General features: G+C 42.8%; 1 protein-coding gene across 11 annotated transcripts in view; it reads left to right on the forward strand.

The window, feature by feature from the left end:
* The window catches only part of GPSM1 (G protein signaling modulator 1), a 193,290-nt gene that overhangs the window by 118,549 nt on the left and 60,639 nt on the right, over positions 1 to 14,102 (forward strand). The gene's annotated exons all lie outside the window — the stretch shown is intronic.

Here is a 14,102-nt window from a genome sequence, read left to right on the forward strand (position 1 = left end):
TAACTTCCATAGTACCAGCGCGGCACTTGGTCACGTGACATGATCATATGACCGTATTGTGTAATGGCTGTATTACGTTTCGGGTAAAGCACATGACTATGAGTTGTTTTCTAACTGGCTTCTGAAACTTATGTGTTGTCTGGCAGTTCCGTATTGGACTAGCGTTTGCCAGATTATAGGAATTTTACTGAATATATTATATCAATTTTATTCTGAAAGGTTACAGCTGAATATGCACCTTCTAATGCTATGGGTTGGGACGTGGCTTTTATCCTTGAGGCTGTCACCTTGTGTCTTATGTGACCATTCTGGTGACCATGTCTAATACTTATTTGTTGCACTGCCACCAAAGCATTATATTATTTATTCTGTTTTATACCTTGTTTCCATCCTTCATGTCGTACTGCGGTTATTGGGCTCTTATTTGTCTGTTTGTCAATTTTTTCTTTATAAATGAAATCTCTCAGTGAATATGGTCACAATTAATTAATTAAAGGATAATTGTGCCCTAAAGTTGCCCATACACTTTAGATAGCGGTCTGCCAAGTGTGCGGCGCGGGGAAACAAGCCGCTGCCACGCTACTCTTTCCCGTGGGTATAAATGTTGAAATCCAGCATGCTTCTTTTTTACCCCATCTGCCATCCAGTCGGCGCTCGCCCATACACGTCAGATAGCCAGGCAATATCAGTGGTTTTGGCCAACTTTTATCTATTGTGATCTTTATTTATGTTCCTTATATAGCACCAACATATTCCTTACTTACTGTCCCCATTAGGACTCACAATCTAAATTCCCTATTGGTAAGTTTTTGCGGTGTAGGAGGAAACCAGAGTATTGAGTAATCAGAGGAAACCCACGCAAATACAGGGAGAACATACAAACTCCATGCAGATGTTGTCCTTGGTTGGATTTGAACCCAGGACCCCAGCGCTGCAAGGCAATAGTGTAACTCCCCTGTTGATCACATGACAGATCAATGTCCTGTGAATGTATTTCAGCATGTATTAAGACTGAGGGTGTTTAAAAATTTAAAAGAAATAAAAGAAGCATCCAAAGGAAGTTTTATTACAGTAATGGGAGATGTTTCGCAAAACCAACTTTCTCTGGCTATTCAGCCATAAATCCTACACTCCATAGGATTCGGTGTATATGTGAAGCCACTGAGAGAGGAGAGGAAATCAGGATTAGGGCTTATTCACACGAATGTATAATACGTCCGTGCTACGCGTGTGGAAATCACGCGCGTCACACGGACCTAGGTTACTGAATGGGGCCGTTAAGACTTGTCAGTGAATTTCGTGCAGCATATGTCCGCTGCGTGAAACGCACGACATGTCCTATATTTGGCCGTGTTTTATGCAATTGAAGTTACAAGCTGCTTATGCCCTCACACCAGCACTTTCCCCCCCTGTGCCCCAACAGTTTAGGGTTCTCATCGGGATACTATTTGGATCAAGATCATCATACATATCAATATCCACATCTCACTGTGTCTATTAGGATGTGAACAGTGATGAGGAAGGTGATTTGGATCAGCTGAATTGTGCAAAGTGTTATCTAAGTACTGTGTACAGGACTGTCCGCCAGGAATGGGACAAGCGCTTTTGGTGCCCAAGGCAGGGGTTTTAGATTGCGTCCGTCCCATCACGCCCTGCACTCGGTCCCTGAATTTCAGCAATGACTACTATTGGATGGACAATTGTTCAGCTGATGTCTCTTTTCTATGTGTTTTTTGTAATCCATAAAGGCACCGTAGACAGCCGCCACCCCTCGTTCTACCTGCCCACATACTGTCCTATTCATTATCAGATATATATATATATATATATATATATATATATATATAGTGTTATGATACTTTTGTAGATATTGCAAACATCTAACCATTTCTGGCCGCAGCCTTTCCGTGCGGGAACAAGGCAGCTGCAAGTATTGTGAGAGGCATCCAGGCATGTTACGGGAGATTAGGAAATCACGGCATTAATTGCATATAAAGCGAGAAGCTTGTTCTAGTAACAATGATTAGTATTACACCAGAGCTTCTATTAATGGATACATGAAAGGTGACGGATAATCATTAAAACAGAAGGCTTGTCTCTTTATGCTCCTGAACTCTGGTTCAAAGTGTACTATTCAGGCATTGTAAACCAGGGGCATACGATTAACCCTTACATATGATTTATCCCAGACCATCCCTCAACATATATATGGGTTTCACGTACAGTTCTTCCAGTAATGTATAGTTGTCTGCAATAGTTTGAGAAATCTAGAAGTTTGAGATAACTGTGCGATTCGTTACATTTTCGACCATATTATGATGTATAATGTATCAATATAGTTCTATGTTTTCACGGAATTAGAATCACTTTCATCTACTCCCTCCTTGGCGTACGTGCTCATGGCCTTGCCTGAGGACAAGATGTCAAATCAATCACATCCCTACCAGCAATGGTCACTTTCCCTGAAGCCAGCAGCTTTGGACATTGGTGGCCTTGAACGTTTCTGCAAGGGCATAAACAGAGATAGACGCGGAGTAATGCAAAGAAAATGGTCTGATAGCTGCAGGGGTGAGCGAGGAAACTGGGGCAGTTACAAGATTACAGATACAGATGACTTTATACACACACAGTTCTTGCTGACTTGATAATGGCTGCTTAATTCTGCAAACAACATGTCAAGCTTTATGCCACAGTTTTTATTAGGGTTAATATGAGGGAGCTGTACAGTCAGGTAAAATCACAGGTATGGCTCTGGAATAGTTGGGAGGCCATCCATGCCTTGTGACAAGGTGCATTGCCTTGATGGACGGTACCGTCTCAGTCAGGGAATATATGAAGGAGCCAACTTTTTTTGTTCTGCTATACGAGTACACAGTATGCATAATGGCAGAACATTATTAGTGGACATTACAGGGGTTTTCCACGATTGGACTACTGATGACCTATCCACCAGATAGGTCATCAGTATATGATCGGTGCGGGTTCGACACCTGGACTTCGCACCCATCAGCTGCTCTGCCTGCCTCCGGACACCAGACGTCCATGCCGGAAGCAGATGGCTCCGGTCATAGAATAGGGGTCGAGCTGCAGTAATCAAGTCAATAGGAGCGGAGCTGCAGTACTGCAGAATGGCCACTATGCAGTGGTCGGAGCCATCTACTACCGCCTCCAACTCCTCATACTGTTCACATCCGGTGCCTGGAGGCAGCTGGAGCGGCTGATCGGTGGATAGGTCATCAGTTGTTCGATCGTGGGGAACCCCATTAAGGGTCGATTCACATGCTGTGGTTGAGTTGCGGTTAGGACCACATTTAAAAACGCATGCGATTTTCAGATGATGTTTTTCAACCACATCAAAAAATGCACCAAATCCTTCATTGTTTTAAAAATTATATTTTTCGATGGGTTCTAACCGCGCCTCAACCACAACATGTTCATAAGTGGCATGAAATCCTGTCCCAAACCATAGGTGAACTTAATGGTGCAGATTTACTAAAACTGTTGTTTTTTATACGCCAGTCTTCATATGAGTAAGATACGACAATCTTGTGACGAGGCACACGGCCCTTGATAAATTTGGTGCATCTTCGGGTGTCCGTGCTCCACAAAGCAAAATCTACACCGGATAGGAGCTGGGGCTGATTTTCGCTATAGTTTTTGGCGTAAATTATAGTAAATGTAACGGCTGCTGTGTCCCCACTCCCTTTCGCTAAGTTCCACCAACGTTTTAGACATGCGTCGGAAACGACATAAAAGTTGAATTTTTTTTCTTTTGTGCCGTTTGCTAATTTTTTCAAGAGGTAACTGGCCTACAGTAAATTTCCCCCAATGTGTTAAGGTTAGAGTATACCACCAGTGAGTATCTTCATGGGGTGCCTTTCATGGGTGCCCTCATCCTTCTGGCCTACACTATGATAGCACATTAGCGTGTCAGACAAATCTTCTCTAAGATCGGGCTTCACCTGCTGGGACTCGGACAATCAGTTGCACTGACATCAATATGGGTCTGCGTGTAGTACACAAAGACAACAGGTCCACCAGGGAGAACCGCTCTTTGTAGCTGCTCTTGGCTTTGGCTAATAAAACAGTAGTTCCAAGTGGTGTTCTGAATTAAAGGGGTTATCCAGTTTGGGGGCTATTTTTTTATACTGATGATCTATCCACAGTATCGGTCATCAGTATATTATCGTACAGAAGGCGCCACCTGGACCGTGCACCAATCAGCTGTTCTGGCCGCCTCCGGGTGCTGAGAGCTATGCAGTGTTCAGAGCCAGAAGCACAACCACTGTATAGCGGCCGTGCTGGGTTACTGCAGCTCTGCTCCTATTCACTTGAATAGGAGCACGGCTGTGTACCTGCAGCAAAACCGCTCTACAGTGGTCGGAGCCTTCTGCTTCCGGCACCAACTCCTTCATAGCTTCCTGCACCCAGAACAGCTGATCGGTGAGGGGTCTGGGTGTCGGACACCGACCGATCATATACTGATGACCTAACCCGTGGCTAGATCATCAGTATAAAAAAACAGCTGCCAACCTGTACAACCCCTTTAATAGGGATGGTTCCTCTGTTCAGCACCCTCTTCGTAATAGCCAGAGTGAAGAGCAGCTACAAAGTGCAACTCTCTGGAGCACCCGGCACATCCATGCACTACAAGGACTGGTTTTATTGAGAACTATGTAAGGCTAGGGCTACACGGCAACTTTGGCCGTGACACAGGTCGCATGACCAAAGATCGCTGTGTTGCACTGTCTGCAGAGCAGAAAAGGAAATTAAAAGTGGCCGTGGCCAAAGTTGCCATGTAGCCCTAGCCTATTTCACCTGTGGCGGCGCTGCAGAGAAATTTAACAGTTGCTTCTGGGTTCTCCCACAGATTACAACGGATTATTTGGGGTCCCACCAGCAGGCCACCCTGTGATCCACACATCATTATTGGGGGGGGGGGATCATTCTAATAAATAGGAATTGTCCCAAGCAGACATTCCTTTTCCATAGCACACGTGGCCAGGCTTACACTCGATGATGAGAATGTTGTTCCTCTCGGCACGGGGGAAGTGACTGTGTTTAAATATTCTGTAAGTAAAACATTTCCTGCCGCGACGTTTTTATAGTGTAACTGTATTTCTTTATTTCAAGTTTGTGTATAATCTATACATCCTGGAAAATCTAAGGTGTAAAACCGCCTTCCTCGTCCCATTCATCATATCTTTATTCTGGATTCGTGGCTTGCAGACTAAGTTGTTCCATATGAGATCGTAGTTTAGCATTGCTTTAAATCATGTTCCTGATCCCTGGATGTGAATCATTTTGGAAAATTTACGTTTTTTACTGTTCACAGAAAGTCTGTGATATGTGAAAGACCTAGAACCCTTAGAGGGCTGTTATTTTTTTTTAACTCTGCATTAGGGATGCACGGTGCATCGAAACTTCGATACTGTTTCGATACTTTGCATCCCTAAACGGTTCGATACCGCTATTTCCTGTATTTCGATACTTCGCTGCGCAGCCGCACAGCTCAGTATAGTAATACATGAATGTATGGGAGCGCGGCTGCGGCTGTGTAATTCAGCCACAGCCCCGCTCCTGAGTCCTGATAACATGTGCGCACGGTCAGGATGATGCGATGCGGCCGGCGCTGTACTTATGAGCGGCGGCACTGGAGACAGAACATGGCGGGCGCTCTGCAAAACACCCCCATGTTCTGTCCTCCGTGCCTGAACCGCCGCTCATTAGTGCAGCGCCGGCCGCTTCTCCTCATGCTGACCGCGCGCGCACTTTCTGTCAGGAGCGGGGCAATGGCTGTATTACACAGCCCCGCTCTATAACGGCGGAGATCAGAGAAACCTCTCATCTCCGCCGTTATTCCCCTGAATGCTGCGATCACAGCTGACTGCAGCATTCAGGAGAAAATGAGAAGGGGGGATGCCCCTGGATCGCGTCACAGGGAATTCCTGTGACGCGATCGAGGGCCATACCATATATGGGCAGACAGCCCAGGGTCTATTGACGGACACCAGGGCTATCTTACCATATTTCTTGTTGTTAGGACATACCCAAGTATGTCCTAACAACTGCCTGTGTGCTATCCGTCCACAGGCTAATGTACTGGGATATATCTGATATATGTCAGTACATTAAAGTTTAAAAATAAAGTAAAAACAAAGTATTGTTAAATGTAAAAAAAAGACACATTCACCTTTTTTACAATAAACATTAAAATAAGTCTCAATACATAAAATATTCACACATTCAGTAATGGCGCGCACAACAATTTTTTTGCATCCTTTATGATGTGTACGCTGTAAAAAAATGAAATAAACACGGCTTTCTATCACTTATTAATGTGAGGCGCGAGGTGTGATGAATTTACCCTCCATGTTCCTCACATTAATAGTAATTAACCCCATCATGTACCTCGCACATTAACCCATTATGACTGAGAAACCTGATGGGATTAATTACTATTAATGTGAGGCGCGTTCAAAATTCATCATCACACCTCGCGCCTCACATCAGAAAACGGAAGATTTTTTTTTTTATTACTGTTGGCAAAAGTATCGAAATTGGTATCGAAATCGCAATACTAAACGAAGTATCGGTATCGAAGTCCAAATTCTGGTATCGTGACATCCCTACTCTGCATATGCTTCTACAGATCTCAAGGACCCTGGCTATACCCATACAGCTAATACAGAAGTGTGTGTGTGCGTGTGTGCGTGCGTGCGTGCGTGCGCTCGACCTGCATGTTGCTGTCTGGGTAGTCGCTTCTCCTTGGTGACAGAACTGAATTACAATTGTAAGGACATTGCTCATTTCCATAGACTTGGTTTGAATAAAAAAAAGCAATGGTGGACGCTCTGTCTTCGTCAGTCCTATAGACATTTATTGGAGCGGCAGAGCACATGCTCGACCGGCGCTCCATTCAAACTCCTCGTCAGTGCGGTGTGGCGGAACGGGGGTTCGTGAACCCCGTTCTAGTGATCATGGGGGTCACAGTGGTGGTAGGTGATAAATGTCGATCTTGGCATAAAACCTTGAAAGTGAATGTCCTTCTTTAACACCATGTTGTTCTTAGGCCCAACATTAAGGCTTTTTTAGAAGACGGAGCTAAATCCCCCACAAAGACCTAGAGTGAAATAATACAATTCTGTCCACCTAAAGTTACTACTAGGGGGCAGTTTAGGATCTTACTGCATACTGTTTTATTATTGTATTCAAAGTATGAACAGTATGTAGTAAAGCTCCCCCTAGTGGCAGCTGCAGACAGACAGAATTTATGTCTATGCAGACATTTTTTTTGCTCTGTACCAGATAAACGGAGCTCTGATTGATATAAAGATATATTATAGCGTTTGTCCAGGATTAGAAGAACCTGGCTGCTTTCTTCCAAACACAATGGCATACCTGTCCACAGGTTGTGTGTGGTATTGGAGCTCAGCCACATTCACGTCAACGGAGCTGCAATACCGGACACCACCTCTGGACAGGTTTGGCGCTGTTTCTGGAGAAAAGCAACCATGTTTTATCTAATCCTGGACAAGAAATTAATCCGCACAGAATTTTGGACCTGTTTATTTAAAAATGATAATTTGGGACAATAACGTGCTTCGTTAGTAAAGATATAATCCTTTCCAATCAATAATGACTTTCTTGTCCATACATTAGAAATTGAAGTTTCTGCACCTAGACTTGTGTTGCTCTATGATAATGCCAGACTGCAGTGGAGTATTATATATTAAAAAATAAAGTATTCATTAGCTTAATACGATGATTCTGCCTACAGTCATTACCTTACTATGCAACTGGCTAAGCCCCTGGGTGACAATATGTTACTGATGTTCAGTCCAGCAGCTAATGGGTTAACTTGTACCTTACATTACTCCTTATGTTCCCTCCCCATTTTCTATGCTGCACGGAGCCAAGTCCCTATATTCAAGAATGGATATAATTCTAATTGCATTGAAAAGTAGGCCTCATGCACAAAACCATCTGTAAATACGGAACCGTAGTCATTTATAGCCATCCCTAAATCATCCGCATATTCAGAAACGTATCTGTAAATACGGTCCGTAGTGCATCCATATTTACGGATCCACAAAAAAAAAACAACGGGGAGGAATCTGGGGTAATCCCCTGGGGTCGCATAACAACACTTCTGTAATTACGGATGACTACGGATGCACATTTTACGGAAGCGCCCATAGACTTCTATGGGGAGTCCGTGTCGTAATTGCGGACATAAAAGAGGACATGTTCTATCATTTCTACGGCACGAACACCCATCTGTAAAAAATATAGAAAGGTGTCCGTAGCCCATAGAAATGACTAGGTCCGTAATTACGGCTGAAAAACACGGAGGTTAGATGGAGCTAAAACTAGTACATTTGATTTACATGCTCTCTTTTTATTTTTTTCAAAGGAAGCAAATATCCTTCCTGTCTATAAGAGCGACCTCCATGTACTGGAGGACGAGGCATTCAAAAGTATAAAAAAACATAATGCTGTGGGATTCGGGGAGCGTGAGTGACATTGAGAGTATCTGGTCAGCAGTGTAACGCTGAAAACGTGATGACTTCTATTAGTCAAAGGTATAAAAGTGAAAATCCAACCAGGTGGATCTCTGGAGGTGATCAGTATTAATAGGGTTTATCAGTAGTGCCGTAGGATAGATTCATTTACCCAATTGATCAAAATTAAGCATGTGGTATAATAGATTTGGTGCAGATCGCTATAAATTGCCCATTTTGCTGGTTTCCACTGGCTTCATGCATCAGGTAAGACTTTTCCGGTCCCAATAGACAGATTGTTAGCAGAAATATCTACGGTCCAATGTAGGGCAAACATAGGAATGTAACCTAATTACTGGATGACGCAGCTCCACAAGGAATTGGATGAGTTCCACATTACCATGGTGCATATAGCAATGGATGAGAACATTATTCAGAGAAGGATACATATACGCTATTCTGTATGGTTCCTGTTTTAGTAGAGAGATTGGGTCTCCTGTATTAATCTATGGCAGAAAAAAGGGGCCAAAACACTGAGTATTCGACACTGGAAACACATTGCTATATTTATCAAGGTGTCAAAGCGTACTAACTATACTTACTGTATATATCGCCTTATGTCACCTATTTATGCTAAAGATGGTCACTAAATCTGTCATTTAGTTGCCACTAAATGCTAAAATTCTGCTTAAAAAATGCCGACATTGCAACTAAAACAACAACCTGTCTTGGTTAGATTAGGGGGATCAGGGGAGGAGGCCTCGGGTTGTTAGTTGCTGTTGTGAACTGCAGGTCCCAGTAGACCCTAAAGATTCATATAATCCAGGCGGCCCTACTTTGGTTAATCTAGTTATTGGTCGTCCATGGGGCTCGTGCACACGGCTTTAACTGGTACGGTGGCACATTCTCTCCTATTACCATGTGTCTCCTTATGGTGCACCGCTGCTCGGGGAGAATATCTGTAATACAGCATGTGTTGCCATGTATGAAATCAGAAGTATACGGAGGTGTGCAGTATTGGCCTATAGCAGGGTATGGGCGCTGTATTACGAACCTGTATGACACAAATACGTAATGTGCATGATCCCTTAAGGTAGGTTAGCACAGGGTGTCTGTGTAGTGGATTTTCACAAAACGCCATTCACATGCCGTGGGGGGGGGGGGGGGGACGGGACTGTGTAAGGGTATGTTAAGAGGTTTTTTTTCCGCAGTTTTTGATGCGGAAACCGCGCCGAAATCGCCTCCCAATGATTTAAAAAAAACAAAAAAGCGACATGCCCTATCCGGGCGTTCCGTCTCTGATCTCCCATTGACATGAATGTGAGGCAGAGAAAGCGGTTTTCGCAGAGTTTTTTGCCCTCGGTGCTCAATGGCCACGGCCGAAAAACGCGACAAACAGCGTGCAGGCAGGTCAAAATCTGCCTCAAATTTCCTGAAGGAATTTTGAGGCAGATTTTTCCGCCTTAAAATCCACATAAAATGCATGCAGATTTTCTCACAAATTTTCTGCAGATTTAAGATCTTATACATAGCGTAAATTTTCTGCCACTCATGTACCAGTTAAAAAACAAAAATTGTTGCGGAATTGTTTCCTGTTCTTTAATTTGTCAATGCTTAGATAGATGCCCAGTATAGGGTTAAACCCTCTTGTTCATGGAGCCCTATGTAAAATGTTTGTACCCCCCTCCGCCTCCATTTATATGCAGGTATGACGCTTCTCTAGATTTGTTGCTTCTTTGTATTAACGTGCTAAGTTCACCGCCTTGAACGAAAATAAGTATCTGCATTATGAGACATATATGGACCTTCTCCTAGGTTACCTTCTAGCTAGCTGCCATAGCAACAAGTCCACCATCTGCATCATCTTCCTTCCTTACCGTACTACAAGGGCTGGGCCGTCCAGGTGGAGTGAAGGAAGGAAGGAGCGCAGATGCTGTGAGAAGTAGTACCTTGGTAAGTGAAAGGGGAGGGTTGACAATGCCATCGTCTATTGATCAGCATAGATATTATAAGCCGGCAATATAATGGATAGCTGACGGAAAATACTGAGAGATATGGGTGATGGTGCCGGGGTGCAAACCATAGGGAGTTGAGTGTAAAACAGCAAAAATGAAATAATTAGGTTATGTGATACCTTTTATTGGTTAACTAAGCAGATACAAGCTTATTGTTTATTTCATATGTATTGTCATATTGTCGTTCACTCGTCGTGCACATTTGACTTCTGTAGTAAAACACTGTAGTGGAAAAAAAACAAGCATAATGTTGTATTCACACCCTGCAGCTTCTCCTACTTAATGGTAACTGTAGGTCGCAAGTAAGGTCGTTTTATTTCCCCATTATGTTTAATCGAAAATAATGTTGCAGCCCGATTAGTAGTTTTTGCAATATCTCTGCTTGCTGTCAGTGATTGGGAAACATTCTTGATTATATCCAGAGTCTGAAGTCATTGTGCAGATGCTCAACACACAAGGCTAAATGCACACGTTGCGGAATTTGGTGCAGGAAATTTGCATTTTTTTCGTGTGTTCTTAGGTGCGGTCTTTACGTTTTGATGCTGCAGATTTTGGTGCGTTGTTTTTAAAAAAATAGTCAGATACAGTTCGCAAGCGGAAACGCAAGATAAATTGACATGCTGCGGATTTTACAATACGCACTGCAGGTCTATTTACGTTCAGAAAAAATCTGCAAAGTGTAGATATGATTTCTTGAAATCACATTCAATTTGGTATTGTTATTACACCACTGGTTTGCCATGCGACAAATCCGCACGTAATACGCATCATGCACATTTGGCCTAACTCTGAGCTGTCCGTGCACCAGAGTAAGCAGGTTAATATCAAGCCAGGTTTTCAGTCTCAAACAAGACCGTTTCCATTCACTGGCAGTAAGCAGATATAGTGAAAATAATCATTTCAAGTTTTTAGTATTTTAGTTGCATACACTTTCGTAATGCTTTATCTATGTAAGCTTTATTTTGTTTACATAAAACCGGAAACACCCTTTAATGATAACTGCTACCCCCAATGTAGTAAAGTGTGATTTTGTGCTACGTCACTACTGCGACCTGTGCATATGCAATATACAACACCGTTTTATTTTACAGAAAAATACAAATACCACCACTCCACCAGGTTTGCTTAAAAGAACACTTTGAGAAAAAGCTGGGTGAGTGATCCTTAAATATACAGCTTTCACCGAGGATGTGAACCAGCTTTTCCAGACTCCTGATTGGCAAATCTGCTTAGTGATGCAACACTAGGAGAACAGGGAGATATTACTGCATAATCATGCTGAGTGCAAGGGAAAACTAGTAATGCAGCTATGCACCTCGAGGGGTAGTCAGGTGAGATAACTGTTGGCTATATTGTGTATATGGCCAGCTGTTGGATTTATGTTTGACAACAAGATTGTTGACGGTTTCCAATGACGACCAGCAGAATTGTCAATTTAGCTGTAGATTATAATACAGGTTGTAACTCGGGATCAGTGCAAAATAAGTAAAGCAATGTATGTACAAAGTTACTCCACTCTATATGAAGAATAACTATTTGAAAACGTAGACAATTTTTAACTGTGAGTGTTTGATAATACAGCAAAAATGTAAGATTTTAGGCATCAAGCCATAAGTGTCGCAACGTATCCGCCTCTTCATTCATCTTTAGAGTAGACATTTCGACTCATTGCTCCAGGAAGTGGTCAGAAAATAAAGGAAAACTCTGCTGAATGGGCGAGTGCTGATTTGTGGCTGTCCTGCGCTTTATTGATTTCACATTCCCAAGAGAAACACAGTCACTTGAAATACAATACAGTAAAAAACAAACCTAACAGATGATGCTCGAGAATGGGCGAGTTACATAATCTTCTGGAAGCTGTACAAAGAGCGTATCAAGGAGGAAGAAAGCATCATCCGTAGTGTATTCAGACATGGACAGAAAGATATCAATAAAGGCGTGTGGAGGGTTTGATGCTCAAGTTTCTAATTCAGTTTATTCACAATGCTCAGCCTGATAGGAGCTCTCGATGGTCACCGCATTCTCCCCAAATACAGGACCGCACGCCTTGTAGATAATTGCTTTTTGTCATTCTACAATACGTAGTTAGGGTTGTCTCCTACACTCAGGGTTGGCATGTGTCTGGTGGTGTAAGGCGCTGGAGGAAAGTTATGACCTTGGCCTCGACTTTGCTTTCATGCCTTGACCCTTAGGTCTCGTGCACACGTGCATATTATGGCTCCACACAACTTCTGAGTTGTACAGGATTTGTAATACATTAGCCATAGACTTCTATCGGGCCCTACTGTACCACTGTATTATGGAAATATTCACCCCTAGGAACATTGCTTCTAGGGCAAAATATTTATGTAGTTCATCTGTTCCATACAGCAGCTCACGGAGTGCCTACCGCCCCGTAGTGTGTAGTCACAGGGGCTCATGTTGCTCCGTACATCCTCCGTGCACGCGGCTCTGTCATCCACATGAGATCAACCATCTATACAGAATTTGATGACAAAATTACACAACTGATCCTGTCAGGACTACTAGTAATCTTGCCTATTTGAGGTGCATATACAATGCCCATCATTGGAGAGTGGTGCTCTCAGCATCTGGTCCTTCGAAGTCAATCATTTTTCCATTGTCCATCCCTGTGACCAGTGCTTTAAACTGTGCACTGCAAAACATGCAATCCTGAGAGCTAACAGGAAGACAGTAAAATTTTGACTGCAGATCTGGCTGCAATTGGAGTATAAGACCAGTAACGATCAGTTCTGGATAAGTAGAGCAAAGCATTTACAAATCAACAATGCCCAAAAGTTCTTTACTCTTAAATCTGTTCTTGGTAAATACTTCAGAAACTGCTGTTTGGAAAGGATAGCCATGCCAGTCCATCTATTTATTAGAAGGAAAGACTGACTGTTGTTGGCAGATAAAGGCTAATTGATACACGCCGTCTGCCCATTTCGTGCATTAATGGCTTATTTTTAGCTCAGACCTATGTTTATCTCCGTTTTTCCAGCAATTTTGTTGTTTGTTTGTTTTTTTGGCCGAGTGTGAATATAATCTGCAGTCTGCTGATAAGCCTGTCTTGTTCTAACGGGTTTATGACCCTCTTTGTAATAAAATGGCCGTTGTTTTGTTATGTGCTTCTGATTATACCACCTGGGTACATGCAGAAAATGGCATAAATAACTAGGAGGTCTCCAGACTAATCTATCATGATTGTTTCGGGGGATGACAACAGACTATGGGGCTCAACAGGTGGAACCTTGTCATTACTGAAAAAATGGTGAATACTACCTCGGTTTATGATCTTAGGCAGCCCGGTCACCTCTCCTGAGATGTCTCTTTGAGTAAACACTTGTATCCCTCATGAAATAACAATTTTAGAGCATCTTTTCTTGGAACTCTGCATTGTCGTTCCTCTGTTATTCCTGGAAATGTATGAATAAATTGACAACTGGTCATTACCATATCCCTCTCAATAGAATTTATTCATACAGTGCTGAGTAACAGCTGGATAAGCAAGAATATTAAACAGACGTAGCAGAGTAGACTTAGTCAGCGCACGTTTCCTTTTGTGCACTATTCCACCTCAATG

Source organism: Rhinoderma darwinii, chromosome 8 (assembly GCF_050947455.1).
Source record: "Rhinoderma darwinii isolate aRhiDar2 chromosome 8, aRhiDar2.hap1, whole genome shotgun sequence".
NCBI classification, from domain to species: Eukaryota; Metazoa; Chordata; class Amphibia; order Anura; family Rhinodermatidae; genus Rhinoderma; species Rhinoderma darwinii.